The sequence below is a fragment of the Triticum aestivum genome, chromosome 4B (genome assembly GCF_018294505.1).
Source record: "Triticum aestivum cultivar Chinese Spring chromosome 4B, IWGSC CS RefSeq v2.1, whole genome shotgun sequence".
In the NCBI taxonomy this organism is placed as follows: domain Eukaryota; kingdom Viridiplantae; phylum Streptophyta; class Magnoliopsida; order Poales; family Poaceae; genus Triticum; species Triticum aestivum.
In genome coordinates, this window is record NC_057804.1 from 527,087,471 (window position 1) to 527,109,840 (window position 22,370).

Sequence of the window (22,370 nt, forward strand, 5' to 3'; positions counted from 1 at the left end):
ATTCTGCAGATCTGCGGCGGTGCCCCTGATCCCTTCTCCCAGGTCCAGCCTTCATAGAGTAATTTTGAATGGTTCCGGAAAAAGTACTTGAACTGATGTCCGTATGGGTTTGTACTGAGTGTGTTTTCGCAGACTAGATTTTACTCTCTTTTTTTGGTACGGCTTTTCCTCGTAAATTTTCAATGGTTTATGATTTTCATAGTCCTTGGACTTTCATGGTTTATATCATTGAACTGAATGATATTTTTTTGAAGAGAAAATGTTTTGTGTGTTTCTTTTTTAAAACTCAAATTTCTTTGCAACGATGTTTTGGACTTCTCGCGTTTTGCGACTTGAACTTTTACCATTTGAATTTTTGTGGGTTTTTCTTTTGTTTGAGCTTTTTCCCAAACTCATCTGAGACATCATGTTTGAACATACAACTTTTGTAGTTGTGAACTTGTGGTCTTTCCATTTATTAAATTGCTTTTTTGCTCCAAACATTTACTGCTACAATTCTTTTTTGCAAATTTATTGTCCCCTGAGTTAGAACTAATGCAATTTTTAATTTTTAAATTTATGGTACTTACGATACTGGAGAGTTTGTACTTATCAAAAAATAATAATCACTCGATGTTCTTTTAGTTTTAGTTTTTAATCTTCTTTCCCATCCTTATCCTTACTGACGGTGTCATCACCATCGTACCTTTATGGTTTATATAGTTGAATGGAGTTACATTTTTACCATTTTCTTCATTTAAAAACTTATGTTTTCTTCTCCAAACTTCCTACCTGACAAGAATCAAAACTTATTTATTTTCTACATTTGTACTTCTTAGTGTCTAATGACATTTTCACTATTTTACTTTGTTTTACCTCATCAAACAGGCGCACATCACATTTGAAGAAACAAAATACGAATCTTTGAAGCACTAGGGGGATAGCCATTGCACAGGACTTCATGTGTGCCTTCATCATAGAAAATAGGCCGAATATCGCCAAGTTCTAAGGTTGAATAAATGAATTATACAGAATATTGTCAAAACCCCGCATTTTTCTCACTAAAACAAACTTATGTACTTGCATACAACCCTCTTTGAACTTGGACGGCACCTAGTGCTCAACTTGGATGATGACTAGTGCTCAACTCGAACGGAGGAGCTTCCATTACAGTGGAGAAGATGTTGACATGCACTGGAGCTTAGCGTGCTGGAGTGATACACTCCACGCCTACTCAATATCATAGTACCCTGCACACACACACACCCTCCAACAATTAACCACGTGGACTAAATTGGAGCTACAATATGAATTGAACTGGATGAAATTTAGAAATTGACCTGACAGAAGAAACTAGACACCACAGGTACATCAAATAAAACACTGGAGTAGTTAGTACCAACTACTAAACTAATGTACTGGATATTGAAATTATAGATTGTATATTGGCGAACTTTTACACTTGACGGCAGTAATCAACATGAACTTTTCTCTCGAAGTTACAGCATGTATTCCTAGACGATAATATTTGAACATCAGGGAAACAAATGTTTGAACGTCCGAGACAGTAGTGTGTGAACTTTGTCGATGAAAACATAAAACATGCTAAAATATTTCAGGAAACATGCTACAATTGGTCATGTTTAGTGATCAAGAAAATATTTAGAGATCACTTCTCGAAATCTTCGTTTTTGAACTCTTAAGCGAGCAACGATTGAACATACATAGAGATACAAGGATGAGACGACAAAACCTGAACTTTAGGAATGTCGAAGAAGAACAGCCAATGACGGTGGTCAAATAATTTTGTAGACCACAGGAACTAAAAAATGATCCACTGGTTTTCTAACTAGAGAATTGTAGGAATTAGCAAAACTGAACTAACATATTATAAAGAAATGAAGAGAGTTAAAAAACGCTAACAAGTAGTACTAAATAGGACTATTACAACTTGCCTTAGGGACAGAGGCATCCCTGAACTTGGTCGTCCACGACAATATACCTGAACTCGGAGTAGACTGGTAGTTGAACTTGGTACACATCCACACTAGCAACAGCAGCACAAGTCGCGGTGGGTACCAGGGGTGTCGGTTTGGTGCTTGACATGTAAGATGATCTGCAAACACACACAAAGGTGAACTGAAAATTTTGGTTTTTTTGTATAATAATACAAAAACATCTATAGATTTCACCCTTCAAAATGGGTTCAAACACCACTTCATAAGCAATGCATCCGAGCTAGTGTCCATTCATCCAGGCCTCTCTGTTTCATCACTTGACATGAGCAAGCACGTACCTCGGCATGGACATCTTTGTACAGGTGAATAGACAGACGTGGTGGCTGTGAACGGCCAGGTCGCTCCAGTGGCGGAGCCCCACCGGGAGGAGATGGCGCGGTGGTGTGGGAGCCAGGGAAGATGGGGCGTTGTGGCTGCCAGAGCCAGTGCTATGAACTGAAATTCGTTTTTTTCAAGAAGTGTATGAGTGCATGCTGTTCTGAACCAGGAGCAGGTTCTCATATGTACTCTTTTGTTAAAGGATTAATGTCAATGATGCATCCCTTTTGATGCTTCTTCACGCATGGAAGCCAATTAAAAATTCTACAATATTTTTAATGAAAGAACAACAGAGGAGGGAGATAACCTGGAGCAGAGCTTGTAGGCGACGATCTAGTTCATACATGAAGACTCTGTCCCATGGTGAGAGGTGAATCTGCAGGGGGTGCCGACAAGCCATCACCGGGAGATGGTAGGGCCTCACCGCCCTCTCACCTGAGGAGGTGCTCGGCAGCCTGGACTGTGTGCGCGACAAGGGGGGGAGAGACTCTGATGCTAGATGTGGGAAGACGATGGACGACTCACACAAGCTAAACTCTTGAACATGCTCCACGACAATATTTGAACCTCATACAAGAAAAGAATATATATCATACATCATTTTTTATTTATATCTTGCTCAATCATGCACCCGAAAAATTTAAACACAACAAAATATCAGCCTTTTGGCTCCCAAACCTCCTGCACATACATTTTGAACTGATGTTTTTTCTGCCATTGCACTGTTGTTGATATATATTCGGATGAACTATCAAATGCAATACATTTTTTTCTTTCTTTTAGGAATAAGAACAAACACACATGGAGCACAAAATGCAAGCCATCTGCATTAGATGCCGTTGAAACAAGTTGAATTATCTGTTCTAAGATATTTGAACTTATCTAGGGATCCATGGGAAGGGTGCAGGGGGAGACAGCTACCTGGATTCCTAGACCGAGCGGCGCTGCTGCTTCCTCCTTAGTTACTATACAAGTCCGAATTTTCTTTGAACTTCTCCCATTGTCTCCTCTGAATTTTTGCCATTGTTCGACTCAAAATTCTGCAATTTTTCACCACACATTTATCTCTTATTGACTTCAACCACCAAAATACAAAAGTGCAGCACAACTTTTCATTCAGTCCACATACGGAAGATGATTTTCTCATGCACATTACATCAAACAACTTGCATATGCCAAATAGGAACACTGAGGACAACTACCTTTGTCAAATTATCCATCAGGCGCTGTTGTTCTTGTCGTCATGGAGAAGTAAGACTACTGGAGACATTGCAAAGCAGCACAACAATATTACATGTTTTCTAAAGTTGAGTAAAACATGTTTGAGATTATCAACAGTACACATATCGTATCTTTCAGCTAGCAGTTCAAGAGTCGAAAACTTTTCGAACTGATGTTTTTCTGTCACTGAACTGATGTAATTGTTTGTATTTTCAATTGTTGTAAAATATGTAGTTGAACTTATAGATTTCCATTTTGTAAGTTTTGCTCTTATAAAGATCATGTGTGTTTGTTTACGTACTGAAAACGGAATACATACTGAACTTAACAATACGGAAACAACAATACTTCATACTCATTCTATCTTTGTTGCCATATGGTTAGAGCTTACACCCACATGAGAAAAATCTTTTATTGTATTTTGTAATAATCTGACATATAGTATAAAACCAAATTGGGTTTTAACACATACAATTGAACTTTTTCTGTACGTCTTTTTTGAATTGGTGACATATATACATAGTGAACTATAGAGCATCAATTTGGCAGTAAACACAATTCATATTTTCAGAATCAGGAGATGGATCGAACTGATTGTTCTAGGTACGGTGAACTGATGTTGCAGATAAAAATCTAGTTTCTAGGTACGGTGGACTGCTGCTCGCGACTAACTCGACCATCTCAATGCCATGGGGTTGAACTGAGGATGGCTATGGGAGTAGGGAGCATCGAGCACGGCGGGTGGTGGCGCATACCTAGGTGAAGCAGGAATGAGACACGCATGCGAACAAAGGCTGGCTACTTTGGGCCCGGCGGTTGGAGGCCGTCTTCAGCCATGGCAAGCACCGGGGTGCGCCTTCCTCAGTCGCGGAGCAACTTGCGCCTCCACACTTTCCCACAAATTGTCCAGAACACGAGGTTTAGCAACACGATAAGTAGGAGTAGTAGTAGCATTAATCTAGGTGGCAAGATAGCAGTGGAAAAAGTAGGAAACAATTCCAAATTTGCTCCACAACAGCTTCAGTTCACATTTGCTACAACTTTCAGTTGGAAAAGAAAGAAAAAACGGATTGAAAATCCCCTAGTTGGGGTAGTGAACCTTTTTACTGAACAACTACAATTCTACCATATAGTAAACTGTTGTATAATTAGAAAACAGTCTAATTTTTTTGCACAAACACCGTACTGTTTTATATGTTTACCAAGAACTTGAGATAGCTCACGTACTGAACTGAGAACACCTACTTTGTGTTAGGAAATAAAATAGACATCCTTTGCTTTTTGTGATAAAACTAGTGTGGACTTGGGAGGAGAGGCAGTGTGGACGGACAATTAACTGCATGCAGCTGGGAATTCATGACGACAAAGGTGGTCGCCGCGCTGCATGGAGGAGCAGGAGGGCGGAGGTGGTTGTTGCCGATGCTCCGCTTTCCCACCGGTGGTCGCCCCTGCGGAGGCAGATCCATGGTCCATCGCCGGACGTGGGAGGCGAGGGCGTGGCGCATCGCTGGAGGCGGGAGGCGGGGGCGTGGCGCCTAACGGAGGTTGGTCAGTCCACTAATTATTTGGTGGTGACGGTTCATCACACTAACTCAGTAACAGATACTGCACTACCTATATTCATTGGATGATTTGGCAATAGGTATTGAATTTTGAGGATTAATGGTGAGATCACTACAACATTAGCATGTCCATGCTTTTTGAACTGATGAGTTTTTTCTCATTGTACTGTTGTAACATAAGGACTAGAACAATTATCAATATAAATTGATGTTTTCTTGTAGGTTTTTCGGAATGAGAATTCCTGTTTTTGCACCCCCAGTGATGAAGGCAGGGCGAGCAGAGGCAGAGGAGGACCGTTGGTTGTTGTCTCCAATGCCATCCTGCTCGAGAACGAGACATCAAGGGGTTGAGGACTTGGACTACTGCTGACGATGAACTGAACTAAAATTAAATTTAGAAGTGAACTAAATAAATCTTTGTTTAGGCATTAAAGCAAGCACCTGAAGGACATTAGTATTATATACTTGGCTTAATACCTATTTTTCTCGGTGTTCATTTTTCTTCTTACAAGATAACTCTAACTGAAACAGGGGCGAAATGAATTAGTAAGCAAGAGACGTTACCAGGGGTGAGTACCTGATAGTGCCGGCGGAGAAGCGTGGTGGTCTTGCTAGTTAACATGGGGCGACGATAAAGTGAATCTCGCCGAGTTGGACTATCGAGTTGGACTGCCGAGTTGGACGTACTTGACCCCCACGGCTTCTCACTGCTGAAGGATGCCGATGCTCGATTTTTTCAACGAGGCGCAGAGAGCGAGACAATTCTCTGCTGCTATTTAACCGCATTGTCGTCTCGTTGAAAAATTGCCAAGTGCCACAGACTACCGTTGAGGGCAACAAAATAACAACAATATAAAACATGGTTTTTCTTTCCTTTTTGTTCTGCAGCTTCTCTGAAATCAAAAAAACAGCAGTTCATACAGGAGAGCAGCGGCAAAATGAGACTTGAGAGGAGCAGCAACATCACACCGAGAGAGATAGCAGAGGAGAGCAGCAACCTGCACATATTGGAGGAGGACACCGGGTCCGGCCATTTGATGAAGGACGCACGACAGTACGAGGGAGCGTGTCTGGCCGGCCGAGGTCCCGCCGAAATTGGACGGATGCGGCGAGGAGGCCGACGGAACCAACTGGCCTGAAGGAGGAGGCGGTGGCACGCGGGGCCACTGCGTCCGTGGCGGCGAATGGAGGTGTTAGTGGGGGCGACGGTCACACCAGCAGTGGGAACAGAGGCCCCGGTGGATCTTGGTGAGGCCGCGGGGGCGGGAGAAGGTGGTGGCGGTGGGCGAGGGAACCGGAGGGGGTGAGAGGGAGGCCGGCGGCGCTGGGGTGGAGGAAGGACGAGTGCTGGGGTGGAGGGAAGACGGCGGCGCTGGTAGAGGGAGGCGGCCGGAGCAGGCGCAGGGACACTGCTGGCACGTCGGGAAGTGAGGCCGTCGGTGCGGCTTGGAGGGAGTCGGCCGGCGAGCGCGCAGGATGGAGGGTGGCCGGCAGGCGCGTGAGGTAGAGGGTGTCCGGCTGGCGCGCGAGGTGGAGGACTGGAGGGTCGCCGGCGGGCGCGCGGGATGGAGGCTGGCCGGCGGCGGCACATATTGGGAAGGCCATCGGATAAGCTGGGCTGTGGGTTTGGGCCACACTGGTTCAGGCGCGGCGCACCCTATAGAGAAGGACGGTAACAGAATAATATTCTCTTACTAGTTATATATGACGATATATATATATATTGTAGTAGAATAATATTCTCTTACTAGTTATATATGAGGATGAACTGAACTAAAAAGAGAGAAGGCAAGTGTAGTGTCTCTTCAAATTAGATTTAGGAGAGAGGGAAATTGGGTAGATGAGATACTATCCATAACCTGGCAAGAAAAGAACTATGGACAAGAGAAATCATTATAATCTTTGCAACTACAAGCACTGTAACTTATATAAATAAAAGAACTATATCCTTTATAATCTACCAAAAGAATAGTTGCATGTATGAGAAATACCAATAGAAGAGTAACCAGTTCATGTTGTTTAATACATAAGAAAGTAAGCTGGCCATGACCAATTTACAGAAATTACCTATATATACCATCAGGATTATAACTGCTATCATGTAGAGAACAAGTCATTCATGGGTACTAGAATACTTGAGACAGAACAATAGCAGGCACTATAACTTATATATGAACAACATAGGCAAGTGCCAGTAGAACTAGATACAGTTAACTAATTAACTAGTAGTGCATCACAATGATCTCAGCAGTGTTATCAAATCAGCACTAACATCACAATGCCTATCTGAACTATAGCAATATTTAGAGGAGCTATATACACTAGTAGGAACCCTATTATTTTTAGAGGAGCTATAAGAACTTTGGCAGTATTTAGCACAGTAACAACAACGCAATGTATGTATGAACTAGGAGCATTACCAAATAGGCCAGCACAGTAGTTATAAACCCAACAAATTGGGAAATCCCAACAAACCTAATTATGTATGTATATGAACTAGGAGAATTACCAAATAGGCCAGCACACAGTAGTTATAAACCCAACAAATTGGAGAAATCCCAACAAACCTAGTTATAAACCCAACAGTAGTTATAAACCCAACAACAGCACAATGTATGTATGAACTAGGAGCAAGTGTATCATCAAAGTTGAACTACACATGTCAGTGACAAAATAAACTGAGTTCTTCTTAATTAGGCAACATCTCCAACATTGCACCAATCCTAAGTAGCAGATCATAGCCATCAAATCAAGTCTCCCCAAAACCTAGATCACACATAACCAATGCACAAAGGACCAAGATTACCATCAACAGAGCAACGGCCATCCATGAGCAGAAAAGAAAAAGAGGAAGAGCAGAACAGGGTGGCGTGTGGGGACAACGATGAGAAGGAAAGGGGAGGAGGCAGGGGCTCACAGCGCGGTCGTAGGGAATGGCAGCAGGCTCGGGGAGGGCTCGAGGTCGCTCAAATTGGTGGCGGCAGTGACAAACGGCGTCGGGAAAGAAGGGGTCGTGGGCGCCGGCGTCGTGCTTCCTCGGGCAAACGAACGGGCAGAGGCGACGAGGTCGAGCACGGGGAGGCTTCTGGGTCGGTCGGAACGGCGAGATGAGGGCGGCGCGTCAGGGCAGGGCAGGGGGAGGGCGTCGACAGCGACGGCGACGAGGAGGCAGGGCGCGGCAATGGGAGAAACTGGGGAAAAATCCTAAGTTTGTGCTTATATAGCCAGACCTTTGGTCCCGGTTTGTAGCACCAACCGGGACCAATGCCACCCTTTAGTCCCGGTTGGTGCCACCAACCGGGACCAAAGGTCTCTTTTCGTCAGCCCAAAGGGCGGGAAGCAGAGACCTTTGGTCCCAGTTGGTAGCACGAACCGGGACCAAAGGGTGGCATTGGTCCCGTTTCGTGCCACCAACCGGGACCAATGGGCTTGCACAGCAGCATGGTGGGAGTTTAGTCCCACCTCGCTAGTTGAGAGAGTGGTGCACCTGTTTAAAAGGCGTCGTGTGCCAGAGCCTTCGAGCTCCTCTCTGAAGCAGGCTTACGGTCCTAACCTCTCTCTATATGTCTGTGGGCCTGAATCCTGGCCCACCTGGCTGGTTGGGTTTCTAGTTGTATTCACGATGTGGTGGCCGAGTAGGCGGCATTTTTTTATTTTATTTTCCAGTTTTTTGTTTTGTTTTTTGCATTATTTATTTTCTTTTGTTTTTTGCTTTATTTTTAAAATTCTTTTGCTGTTAGGTCACAAAAATTATAAACATTCTGTTAGTGCCATTAGTTTTCAAATTTGAATAGTTTAAATTTGAATTCTTTGAAATTTGTGTGAATCACTAGTTTGTGAATAACTTTACTATAAAAATAGATTTTTGACTGATTCTTTTTCCTGCTATTTAATATTACTGCATTTTATCATTATATTCAAAAACAGATTTTGTTATTTTAGATTCTAACAAAAAATTCTTTATGATAATTCTTTTTGCTATTAAAGTTTCTAACCAAAAAAAATTCTTCATGATAATTATTTTTGCTATTAATGTTTTAAACAAAAAATACTTTGATAATTTTAGTTGCATAATTTTTTTATAATTTTAGTTTCAAAAATACTGCCTATGTTGTCTCAACATAGCCGGTCCCAAGCCCGGGTAAAGGAGGAGGGTTGTGATAGGCTTGGCGAGCCAACGTAAAAACTCAGCCACTCTTATGGAGATGAAACCCAAAAGATTTTCGTTGGGGCGTAACCCTCTCAGCGACGCGCCACATCGGAACCCAGGTGTGGTGGAAAATGGGCAAGGGCCGGGCCGTCACCCCCCAAGTGGCGCGCCGTATCTTGATCCGGATACGGTGGCAAGTGAGCGAGGATCGGGTCGTCGCATCCTTAGTGGCGCGCTACATCAGCGCCCGGATGTAGTGGAAAATGAGCAAGGGTCTTCGCATTTAACTCGACGAGTGCGAAGGGTAAGGAAGCTAGCCGAGCCTAGGAGGATTCCTTAGGTAGCTGGAACGTAGGGTCTCTGACAGGGAAGCTTCAGGAGCTAGTTGATGCAGCGGTGAGGAGAGGTGTTGATATCCTTTGTGTCCAAGAAACCAAATGGAGAGCACGGAAGGCGAAGGAGGTGGAGGATACCGGCTTCAAGTTGTGGTACACGGGGACGGCTGCAAACAGAAATGGCGTAGGCATCTTGATCAACAAGAGCCTCAAGTATGGAGTGGTAGACGTCAAGAGACGTGGGGACCGGATTATCCTGGTCAAGCTGGTAGTTGAGGACTTGGTTCTCAATGTTATCAGCGCATATGCCCCGCAAGTAGGCCACAATGAGAACACCAAGAGGGAGTTCTGGGAAGGCTTGGAAGACATGGTTAGGAGTGTACCGATTGGTGAGAATCTCTTCATAGGAGGAGACCTCAATGGCCACGTGGGTACATCTAACACAGGTTTTGAAGGGGCGCATGGGGGCTTTGGCTATGGCATTAGGAATCAAGAAGGAGAAGATGTCTTAAGCTTTGCTCTAGCCTACAACATGATTGTAGCTAACACCCTCTTTAGAAAGAGAGAATCACATCTGGTGACTTTTAGTAGTGGCCAACACTCTAGCCAGATTGATTTCATCCTCTCGGGAAGAGAAGATAGGCGTGCGTGCCTAGACTGTAAGGTGATACCTGGAGAGTGTTGTACCCCAGCATAAGCTGGTGGTTGCTGACTTCCGCTTTCGAATTCGTGTCCAGCGGGATAAGCGTGCCAAAGTCGCTAGAACAAAGTGGTGGAAGCTCAAGGGGGAGGTAGCTCAGGTGTTCAAGGAGAGGGTAATTAAGGAGGGCCCTTGGGAGGAAGGAGGGGATGCGGACAATGTGTGGATGAAGATGGCGACTTGCATTCATAAGGTGGCCTCGGAGGAGTTTGGAGTGTCCAGGGGAAGGAGAAGTGAAGATAAGGATACCTGGTGGTGGAATGATGATGTCCAGAAGGCGATTAAAGAGAAGAAAGATTGCTTCAGACGCCTATACCTGGATAGGAGTGTAGACAACATAGAGAAGTACAAGATGGCGAAGAAGGCCGCAAAGCAAGCTGTTGGTGAAGCAAGGGGTCGGGCATATGAGGACCTCTACGAACGGTTAGGCACGAAGGAAGGTGAAAGGGACATCTATAAGATGGCTAAGATCCGGGAGAGGAAGACGAGGGATATTGGCCAAGTCAAATGCATCAAGGACGGAGCAGGCCAACTCTTGGTGAAGGATGAGGAGATTAAGCATAGATGGCGGGAGTACTTCGACAAGCTGTTCAATGGGGAGAATGAGAGTTCTACCATTGAACTGGATGACTCCTTTGATGAGACCAGCATGCGTTTTGTGCGGCGCATCCAGGAGTCTGAGGTGAAGGAGGCTTTAAAAAGGATGAAATGAGGCAAGGCGATGGGCCCTGATTGTATCCCCATTGAGGTGTGGAAAGGTCTCGGGGACATAGCGATAGTATGGCTAACCAAGCTTTTCAACCTCATTTTTCGGGCAAATAAGATGCCAGAAGAATGGAGAAGGAGTATATTAGTACCAATCTTCAAGAACAAGGGGGATGTTCAGAGTTGTACTAATTACCGTGGAATTAAGCTGATGAGCCATACAATGAAGCTATGGGAGAGAGTCATTGAGCACCGCTTAAGAAGAATGACAAGCGTGACCAAAAATCAGTTTGGTTTCATGCCTGGGAGGTCGACCATGGAAGCCATTTTCTTGGTACGACAACTTATGGAGAGATATAGGGAGCAAAAGAAGGACTTGCATATGGTGTTCATCGACTTGGAGAAGGCCTATGATAAGATACCGCGAAATGTCATGTGGTGGGCCTTGGAGAAACACAAAGTTCCAGCAAAGTACATTACCCTCATCAAGGACATGTACGATAATGTTGTGACAAGTGTTCGAACAAGTGATGTCGACACCGATGACTTCCCGATTAAGATAGGACTGCATCAGGGGTCAGCTTTGAGCCCTTATCTTTTTGCATTGGTGATGGATGAGGTCACAAGGGATATACAAGGAGATATCCCATGGTGTATGCTCTTTGCGGATGATGTGGTGCTAGTTGACGATAGTCGGACGGGGGTAAATAGGAAGTTAGAGTTATGGAGACAAACCTTGGAATCGAAAGGGTTTAGGCCTAGTAGAACTAAAACCGAGTACATGATGTGCGGTTTTAGTACTACTAGGTGTGAGGAGGAGGAGGTTAGCCTTGATGGCCAGGTGGTACCTCGGAAGGACACCTTTCGGTATTTGGGGTCAATGTTGCAGGAGGATGGGGGTATTGATGAAGATGTGAACCATCGAATCAAAGCCGGATGGATGAAGTGGCGCCAAACTTCTGGCATTCTCTGTGACAAGAGAGTGCCACAAAAGCTAAAAGGCAAGTTCTACAGGACGGTGGTTCAACCTGCAATGTTGTATGGCGCGGAGTGTTGGCCGACTAAAAGGCGACATGTTCAACAGTTAGGTGTGGCGGAGATGCGTATGTTGAGATGGATGTGTGGCCACACGAGGAAGGATCGAGTCCGGAATGATGATATACGAGATAGAGTTGGGGTAGCACCAATTGAGGAGAAGCTTGTCCAATATCGTGTGAGATGGTTTGGGCATATTCAGCGCAGGCCTCCAGAAGCTCCAGTGCATAGCGAACGGCTAAATCGTGTGGAGAATGTCAAGAGAGGGCGGGGTCGACCGAATTTGACATGGGAGGAGTCCGTTAAGAGAGACCTGAAGGATTGGAGTATCGACAAAGAGCTAGCTATGGACAGGGGTGCGTGGAAGCTTGCTATCCATGTGCCAGAGCCATGAGTTGGTTGCGAGATCTTATGGGTTTCACCTCTAGCCTACCCCAACTTGTTTGGGACTAAAGGCTTTGTTGTTGTTGTTGTTGTTAGTTTCAAAAATACTAGAAGTTTATAAAATGTTTTTAGTTGATTCCTTTTGCTATTACAGTTTTATAAAAGCTTTTTAGTTGATTCTTTTTGCTACTGAAGAATATTATAGTTTTGTTTTAGTTGATCGTAATAGAATATTTTAATTGATTTTTTTAGTTGATTCCTTTTGCTATTAGAGTTTCACAAAAGTTTTCTAGTTCATTTTTTTTGCTATTAGTTCATTCTTTGAGCTAAATGACCCTGAAATTGAAAAGCACTTCAAATGAACTGTGAAAAGGTTGAAAGTTGGCATGGTATCATTATTTCACCCACATAGCATGTGGTAAAAAGTTGATAGGGTTACGGCAAAAACTGGATGCACTTCATGTACAAAACGGACAATCTCTTCCGAAGTATCAAGGTTTCAAACGAAAACTCATCTGTTATAAAGGGATTTCATTTTTTTGAACTTATTTGAACTCCAAACTGTTTGTATGTTCAAAATGCACCATTCAAAGCCACATCATCAATTTTCAACCCTTTCTAACTTCATTTGGTATTTTTCATGCATTTACTAATTTTTTGAGCTAAATGACCATGAAATTTGAAAAGCACTTCAAATGAACTGTGAAAGGTTGAAAGTCGGCATGGTATCATCATTTCACCCACATAGCATGTGCTAAAAAGTTGAGAGGGTTCAGGCAAAAACTAGATGCACTTCGTGTACAAAATAGACAATCTCTTTCGAAGTATCAGGGTTTCGGATGAAAACTCATCTGTTACAAAGGGCTTTCATTTGAACTTATTCGAACTCCAGACTTCTTATGTGTTCAAAGTGCACCATTCAAATCCACGTCATCATTTTCAACCCTTTCTGACTTCATTTGGTATTTCCATTTTTTACTGATTTTTTTAGCTAAATGACCCTGAAATTGAAAACACTTCAAATGAACTGTGAAAATGTTGAAAGTCGGCATGGTATCATCATTTCACCCACATAGCATGTGCTAAAAAGTTGAGAGGGTTATGGCAAAAACTAGATGCACTTCGTGTACAAAAATGGACAATCTCTTTCGAAGTATCAGGGTTTCGGACGAAAACTCATCTGTTACAAAAGGCATTTCATTTCTTCAAATGTAACTGCAGTGATATTCTAGATCAAAGGCATCATCATAATAGTTGTGGAGATAAAGTCTTCACTTTTTCTTCGCTTGTGTCATTTGCTTATTGCGCCGTAACCATGGATAATCTTCATCATTTAACAGGGTGCTTGGGTCAGCCTTGACTTTGAAGGGAGGAATTTCATGAAACTTTTCATAATCTTCAGGCATGTATGTCTTTCCCTCCACTCCCACGATGTCTCTTTTTCCTGAAAAGAACTATGTGGCGCCTTGGCTCATCGTATGATGTATTTGCTTCCTTATCTTTTCTTTTTCTCGGTTTGGTAGACATGTCCTTCACATAGAAAACCTGTGCCACATCATTGGCTAGGGCGAATTGTTCGTCTGTGTACCCAAGATTATTCAGATCCACTATTGTCATTCCATACTATGGGTCTACCTGTACCCCGCCTCCTGACACATTGACCCATTTGCACTGAAACAAAGGGACCTTAAAATCATGTCCATAGTCAAGTTCCCATATGTCCACTATGTAACCATAATATGTGTCCTTTCCCCTCTTGGTTGCTGCATCAAAGCGGACACCGCTGTTTTGGTTGGTGCTCCTTTGATCATGGGCGATCGTGTAAAATGTGTTCCCATTTATCTCGTACCCCTAGTAAGTCAATATAGTCGAAGATGGTCCCCTGGCCAACGAGTACAGCTCATCAGAAACGGTGTTGTCACCCATGAGATGTGTTTGCAACCAACTGCCGAAATTCCTGATGTGTTCACATGTAATCCAGTCGTCACACTACTCCGGGTGTTTGGAGCGTAGAATATTCTTGTGTTCATCGACATATGGGGTCACCAAGGTAGAATTCTATAGGACTGTGTAGTGTGCTTGAGACCAAGAATGCCCATCCCTACATATTATTGAGTCTGCTCCTAGCGCCTTTTCCAGTCAGTCTTCCTTCATACCGCAATTGAGGGAGACCAATCTTCTTAAGGTCAGGAACAAAGTCAACCCAAAACCCAATGACCTCCTCTGTTTGATGGCCCGTGCAGATGCTTCCTTTTGGCTATCGCGGTTACGAACATATTTCTTTAAGACTCCCATGAACCTCTCAAAGGGAAACATATTGTGTAGAAATACAGTGCCGAGAACGACAATCTCGTCGACTAGATGAACTAGGACGTGTGTCATGATAATGAAGAAGTATGGTGGGAACACTAGCTCGAAACTGAAAAGACATTGCGCCAGATCACTCCTTAACCTTGGTAGGATTTCTGGATCAATCACCTTCTGAGAGATTGCATTGAGGAATGCACATAGCTTCACAATGGCTAATCAAACGTTTTCTGGTAGAAGCCCCCTCAATGCAACCGGAAGCAGTTGCGTCATAATCACGTGGCAGTCATGAGACCTTAGGTTCTGAAACTTTTTCTCTACCATATTTATTATTCCCTTTACATTCGACGAGAAGCCAGACGGGACCTTCATACTGAGCAGGCATTCAAAGAAGATTTACTTCTCTTCTTTGGTAAGAGCGTAGCTGGAAGGGCCATCATACTGCTTTGGAGGCATGCCGTCTTTTTCGTGCACATGTTGCTGGTCCTCCCATGCCTCCGGTGTATATTTTGTCTTCCCATACACGCCCAAGAAGCCTAGCAGGTTCACGCAAAGATTCTTCGTCACGTGCATCACGTCGATTGCAGAGTGGACCTCTAGGTCTTTCCAATAGGGTAGGTCCCAAAATATAGATTTCTTCTTCCACATGGGTGCGCGTCCCTCAACGTCATTCGGAACAGATAGTCCGCCGGGACCCTTTCCAAAGATTACTTGTAAATCATTGACCATAGCAAGTATGTGATCATCAGTACAGACGGCGGGCTTCTTCCGGTGATCTGCCTTGCCTTTGAAATGCTTGCCTTTCTTTCGACATTGATGGTTGGTCGAAAGAAATCGACGATGCCCCAGGTACACATTCTTCCTGCATTTGTCCAGATATATATTGTCGGTGTCATCTAAACAGTGCGTGCATGCATGGTATCCCTTGTTTGTCTGTCCTGAAAGGTTATTGGGAGCAGGCCAATCATTGATGGTTACAAATAGCAACGCATGTATGTCAAATTCCTGCCGGTCTTGCTCATCCCACACACGTACACCTTTTCCATTCCACGGCTGTAAAAGTTCTTCAACTAATGGCCTTAGGTACACATCAATGTCATTGTCGGGTTGCTTGAGGCCTTCTATGAGAACTGGCATCGTAATGAACTTCCGCTTCATGCACAACCAAGGAGGAAGGTTATAGATACATAGAGTCACGGGTCAGGTGCTATGATTGTTGCTCTGCTCCCCAAAAGGATTAATGCCATCTGCGCTTAAACCAAACCATACGTTCCTTGCGTCACCTAAAAAGTCCCCCCACTTTCTCTTGATTTTTCTCCACTGCGACCCGTCAGCGGGTGCTCTCAACTTCCCGTCTTTCTTACGGTCCTCTTTGTGCCATTGCATCAACTTGGCATGCCTTTGTTTCTGAACAGACGTTTCAACCATGGTATTATAGGAGCTGTCATGGAACGCAGTATTTCAAAAAAAATCCTACGATCATGCAAGATCTATCTAGGAGATGCATAGCAATGAGACGGGACAATGTGTCCATGTACCCTCATAGACCGAAAGCGGAAGCGTTTAGTAACGCGGTTGATGTTGTCGAACGTCTTCGCGATCCAACCAATCCAAGTACTGAACGTACGGCACCTCCGTGTTCAGCACTCATTCAGCACGATGACGCCCCTCGAGCTCTTGATCCAGTAGAGGGTCGAGGGAGAGTTCCGTCAGCACAACAGCGTGGCGACGGTGATGATGATGTTACCGGCGCAGGGCTTTGCCTAAGCACTATGACGATATTACCGAGGTGTGTAACTTTGGAAGGGGGCACTGCACACGGCTAAGAGAAGACTTGTTGTGCCTTTGGGGTGCCCCCCTCCCATGTATATAAAGGAGGGGGGAAGAGGAGGCCGGCCTAAGGGGGCGCGCGCCAAAGGGGGAGTCCTACTTGGACTCCCGGTCCAAGTAGGATTCCCCCCCCCCTTCCTACTCCAATTAGGAGAAGGAGGGAAGGAGGAAGAGGGGAGAAGGAAAGAGGGGGCGCCGCCCCATCCTAGTCCAATTCGGACCAGCCACGGGGGGGGGGGCACCCCTTGAGGCCCTTCTCTCCTTTCCCCTAAAGCCCATTAAGGCCCATTACTCTCCCGGGGGGTTCCGGTACTCCGGAAAATACCCGAAACACTTCGGAACCATTCCGATGTCCGAATATAACCTTCCAATATATCGATCTTTACCTCTCGACCATTTTGAGACTCCTCGTCATGTCCGTCATCTCATCCGGGACTCCGAACAAACTTCGGTCATCAAATCACATAACTCATAATACAAATCGTCATCGAACGTTAAGCGCGCGGACCCTACGGGTTCGAAAACAATGTAGACATGACCGAGACACATCTTCGATCAATAACCAATAGTGGAACCTGGATGCTCATACTGGCTCCTACATATTCTGCGAAGATCTTTATCAGTCAAACCGCATAACAACATACGTTGTTCCCTTTGTCATCGGTATGTTACTTGCCCGAGATTTGATCGTCGATATCATCATACCTAGTTCAATCTCGTTACCAGCAAGTCTCTTTACTCGTTCTGTAATGCATCATCCCGTAACTAACTCATTAATCACATTGCTTGCAAGGCTTATAGTGATGAGTATTACCGAGAGGGCCCAGAGATACCTCTCCGATACACGGAGTGACAAATCCTAATCTCGATCTATGCCAACCCAACAAACACCTTCGGAGACACCTGTAGAGCATCTTTATAATCACCCAGTTACGTTGTGAAGTTTGATAGCACACAAGGTGTTCCTCCGGTATTCGGGAGTTGCATAATCTCATAGTCTGAGGAACATGTATAAGTCATGAAGAAAGCAATAGCAATAAAACTGAACGATCATAATGCTAGGCTAATGGATGGGTCTTGTCCATCACATCATTCTCTAATGATGTGATCCCGTTCATCACATGACAACACATGTCTATGGTTTGGAAACTTAACCATCTTTGATTAATGAGCTAGTCAAGTAGAGGCATACTAGGGACACTATGTTTTGTCTATGTATTCACACATGTACTAAGTTTTCGGTTAATACAATTGTAGCATGAATAATAAACATTTATCATGATATAAGGAAATACAAATAACAACTTTATTATTGCCTCTAGGGCATATTTTCTTCAGTCTCCCACTTGCACTAGAGTCAATAATCTGGATTACATAGTAATGATTCTAAAAACCATGGAGTCTTGGTGTTGATCATGTTTTGCTCGTGGAAGAGGCTTAGTTAAGGGGTCTGCAACATTCAGATCCGTATGTATTTTGCAAATCTCTATGTCTCCCTCCTTGACCAGATCGCGGATGGAATTGAAGCGTCTTTTGATGTGTTTGGTTCTCTTGTGAAATCTGGATTCCTTCGCGAAGGCAATTTGTAACGCCCCGGATTCGATGCGCCAGGTGTCTGCCAGTTATTCCCCGTCGTTGCCATGTCATTTGCTTGCGTGTTGCATCTTGCCATGTCATCATCTGCATTTCATATCATGTCATCATGTGCATTTCATTTTGCATACGTGTTCATCTCATGCACTCGAGCATTTTCCCCGTTGTCCGTTTTGCAATCCGGCGCTCCTATGTCCTCCGGCGTTCTCCCTCTTCTCTCTTTTCATGAGTGGGTGTTAAACATTTTCGGAATGGACCGAGGCTTGCCAAGCAGCCTTGGTATAGCGCCGGTAGACCGCCTGTCAAGTTTCATGCCATTTGGAGGTCGTTTGGTACTCCAACGGTTAACCGGGTAACCGCAAAGCCCTCTTTTGTTGCAGCCTAACACCCCTTCTAAAGTGGCCCAAAACCCATCTAACTCCCCTCCATGCTCTCGGTCGTTCGATCATGATCATGTGGGCGAAAACCGCACTCCATTTGGACTCTCCTAGCTCCCTCTACCTATAAATATGTGTCCCTCCCCGTCCAAAACGCAGATCAAACCCTAGCCTCCTCTTCCTCGCGCCGCCGGACACATCCGCGCCGCCACCGGACATGTCCACCGCCCGCCGCCACGTCGCCCGGCCAATCCCGGGGCGACACGTCGCCTCCGCGCCGCCCCGCAACCAATCTGCCGCCGCCAAGTGGCGCTCCCCGCCCAGGCACCGCGCCCCGCCGCCAGGCCCGTCGGGGCCCGAGGCCGGCCCGCCCCGGGCCCGATCTGGGCTGCGCCCCGCCCGCAGGGCCCCGCGGCCGCGCGTCGGTCCCGTCTCCACCTCTCCTGCCTCCGGCGTGGCCCCGTGCCGCCGGGTCGCTTCGCTCCGGCCGCCTCCATGGCCGGCACCGCCATGAACCTCGCCAGAGTCGGCCGAGCTCGCCGACCCCGTGCCTCCCCGGCCCAGATCCGGCCGGATTCGGGGAAGGAGACCCCGGATCCGTCCATCCCCGGCCTCCTCCCGGCCTCTCCCTCGACCTCCGGCCGCCTCCTCTCTTCTCCGGCGGAGATCCCACGAGATCTCCGGCCAACATCAAAAACCGTGCGGACCCGAGGTTGACCCCGGAATCCACTAAGTCCATGTATTTTGCTATAATCATGACATGTTCATCGCATTGTATCTTTGCATCCGTAGCTCCGTTTCATGCGTGTAATATGTCAAATTGTTCGTCTCAACGAGTACTTCATTTCATTCCATTGCATCATTTTCATTTGAGCTCATCTTGATGCCCGAAATGCTGTTGGAAGAGTGCTATGCGATGTTAATCTGCTGAAACTGTTATAACTTGCTCATTTTTCATTTTTGCCATGATTGATGTGTGCATCCTATGAGGTTGATGTCTTCATGTGTTTTGATCTATGCCATGCCATCTTTCCAGAGGTGCTATCCATGTATTTTTGTGATTTGTGTGCTGAGTGCATCGAGCTTGTTTAGTAGTGTACTTGATGTTGCTGTCTTACTAGGCTGACTCTGTTATTTCGTGATGCTATGTAAACCCGCTTCTAATAATCATTCTATGCATAATCTGGAGATGTTCACTAAATGTGTTTTGTTCTACATGTCATGCTCTATCCATCCATGCCCCTGGTAGCATTTATAGCTTGCTGTAGATTGTTGTTATCTTGCTCCAAAGTTGCTAAATAATGTTGCTGTCAGCCTGTTAACATTAAGTTCAGTTGTTTACATGTGTTTTGCTAGTGATCCATGCACCCTATGACCTTGCTCTTGCCATGCTTAGCTTCATAAACATGTATTCTTATTGTTGGTTGCCTTGCCATGCTATATATTGCTCTGTGGTGAGTGGTACAAGCTCACCAACATGTCTACTTATTGTTGTTCCTGCCATGTATGAATCTATAATATAACTTGCCATGTTTACATGGGTGCCATCATATCTTTTGATCCTTTTTGGCTTATGGTCAGTAAGAGACTTTTGATCTATGCAATTAGTAAATTCATGCCATGCCTTTGTTTGCCATGTTAAGTTCCTGTAACATGTTGTTTGATAGCTCTAAACATTGCAAACTAATGTTATTTCCTGATATGTCTGAAACTGTTAATACTTGCAATCTTACCATGTGTGTTTGAGCATGTTCTAATGATTTCTGGAGTTAGCTCAGTGTTCATGTTTTGTTATACTTTACCTGTACATCATGCCCATGCCTTTTGTTATTATGTTGAGGTTCTGTAGCTTGTTGTTTTGATGCTTGCAATATGCCTACTTGCTGTTATGGACAGATTGTTGCTATGACTTGTATAGAGTGTGTGTGTGTTGAACCGTTGCTCCATTTTGAGTGTGCTCTATATGAAACTTGCTTGCTTTTGCATGTAGCTTCATATTATCATGTTGCATCCTTGTTTTGGTGTGTTTGCTTGATGTTTGAATGCATTTTGCATCAATGCCATGTTTAACTTGTTTTGCTCATATCTTCTAGGCCGTAGCTCCAAATCTAATGAACTTTATATGTAACTTGACTAGAATCTCATGTAGATCATTGTGGTGCATCTTAACTTGCTGTTTAACAACTTGAATGTAAGGGCTTTCAGATCTGGACCAATTTCGAAATTTGCATATGAGGACTTACCAAAATTGTTATATGTTGTTCCCGGCCTCATTTAAACTTGCCTTGATGTGTTGTTCTTGTTTGCATCATCTCTTGCCATGAGTAGCCTCATGTAGCTTTATCATGCATCATGCTTGTTGTGCATCATGCCTTGTTCATGTGTGGTGTGTTTACCTTGTTGTGTGCTTCTTTTCGATAGTTCCTGTTTCGTTGCGATCATGAGGATTCGTTCGTCTACGGTTGGTTCGGCTTCATCGTTCATCTTCTTCATGGACTCGTTCTTCTTCCTTGCAGGATTTCAGGCAAGATGACCGCTACCCTGGATCTCACTACTATCATTGCTATGCTAGTTGCTTCGTTCTATCGCTTTGCTGCGCTACCTATCTTTTGCTCATCAAGCCTCCCATATTGCCATGAACCTCTAACCCTTGACACCTTTCCTATGCAAACCACTGTTTGGCTATGTTACCGCTTTTGCTCAGCCCCTCTTATAGCGTTGCTAGTTGCAGGTGAAGTTGAAGATTTCTCCATGGTGGACAGGATTTTGGTTGGGATATCACAATATCTCTTATATTATTAATGCATCTATATATTTGGTAAAGGGTGGAAGGCTCGGCCTTATGCCTGGTGTTTTGTTCCACTCTTGCCGCCCTAGTTTCCGTCATACCGGTGTTATGTTCCCGGATTTTGCGTTCCTTACGCGGTCGGGTGATTTATGGGACCCCCTTGACAGTTCGCTTTGAATAAAACTCCTCCAGCAAGGCCCAACCTTGGTTTTACCATTTGCCTCACCACCACCTATCCCTTTCCCTTAGGTCGGCCAACCCAAGGGTCATCTTTATTTTAGCCCCCCCGGGCCAGTGCTTGTCTAAGTGTTGGTCCGAACCGAGCAACCTGCGGGGCCACCTCGGGGCAACTCGAGGGTTGGTTTTACTCGTAGCTTGACTTATCCGGTGTTGCCCTGAGAACGAGATATGTGCAGCTCCTATCGGGATTGTCGGCGCATCGGGCGGCTTTGCTGGTCTTGTTTTACCATTGTCGAAATGTCTTGTAAACCGGGATTCCGAGTCTGATCGGGTCTTCCTGGGAGAAGGTTTATTCCTTCATTGATCGCGAGAGCTTATCATGGGCTAAGTTGGGACACCCCTACAGGGTATAATCTTTCGAAAGTCGTGCCTGCGGTTATAGGCAGATGGGAATTTGTTAATGTCCGGTTGTAGATAACTTGACACCTGATCCGAATTAAAACGCATCAACCGCGTGTGTAGCCATGATGGTCTCTTCTCGGCGGAGTCCGGGAAGTGAACACGGTTTCTGGGTTATGTTTGACGTAAGTAGGAGTTCAGGATCACTTCTTGATCATTACTAGTTGACGGCCGTTCCGCTTGTTCTCTTCTCGCTCTTATTTGCATATGTTAGCCACCATACATTGCTTAGTCGCTGTTGCAACCTCACCACTTTACCCCTTCCTTTCCCTTTAAGCTTTGCTAGTCTTGATACCCATGGTAATGGGATTGCTGAGTCCTCGTGGCTCACAGTTTACTACAACAACAGTTGCAGGTACAGGTTTTGCGATGATCATGACGCGAGAGCGATGCTTGCTTGCGTTGATTTCTTCTTCTGCTTCTTCGATC

The 22,370-nt window shown here is 44.9% G+C and overlaps 1 long non-coding RNA gene across 1 annotated transcript; it reads right to left on the reverse strand.

Moving 5' to 3' along the window:
• Nucleotides 1–911: 911 nt before the first annotated feature.
• Nucleotides 912–6,716, reverse strand: LOC123095111 (uncharacterized). Its single transcript, XR_006446097.1, has 5 exons — nucleotides 6,097–6,716; nucleotides 3,518–5,991; nucleotides 2,623–3,355; nucleotides 2,276–2,432; nucleotides 912–2,095 (listed from the first exon to the last, which is right to left on the reverse strand). It is a non-coding gene; the product is annotated as an uncharacterized lncRNA (long non-coding RNA).
• Nucleotides 6,717–22,370: the final 15,654 nt, after the last annotated feature.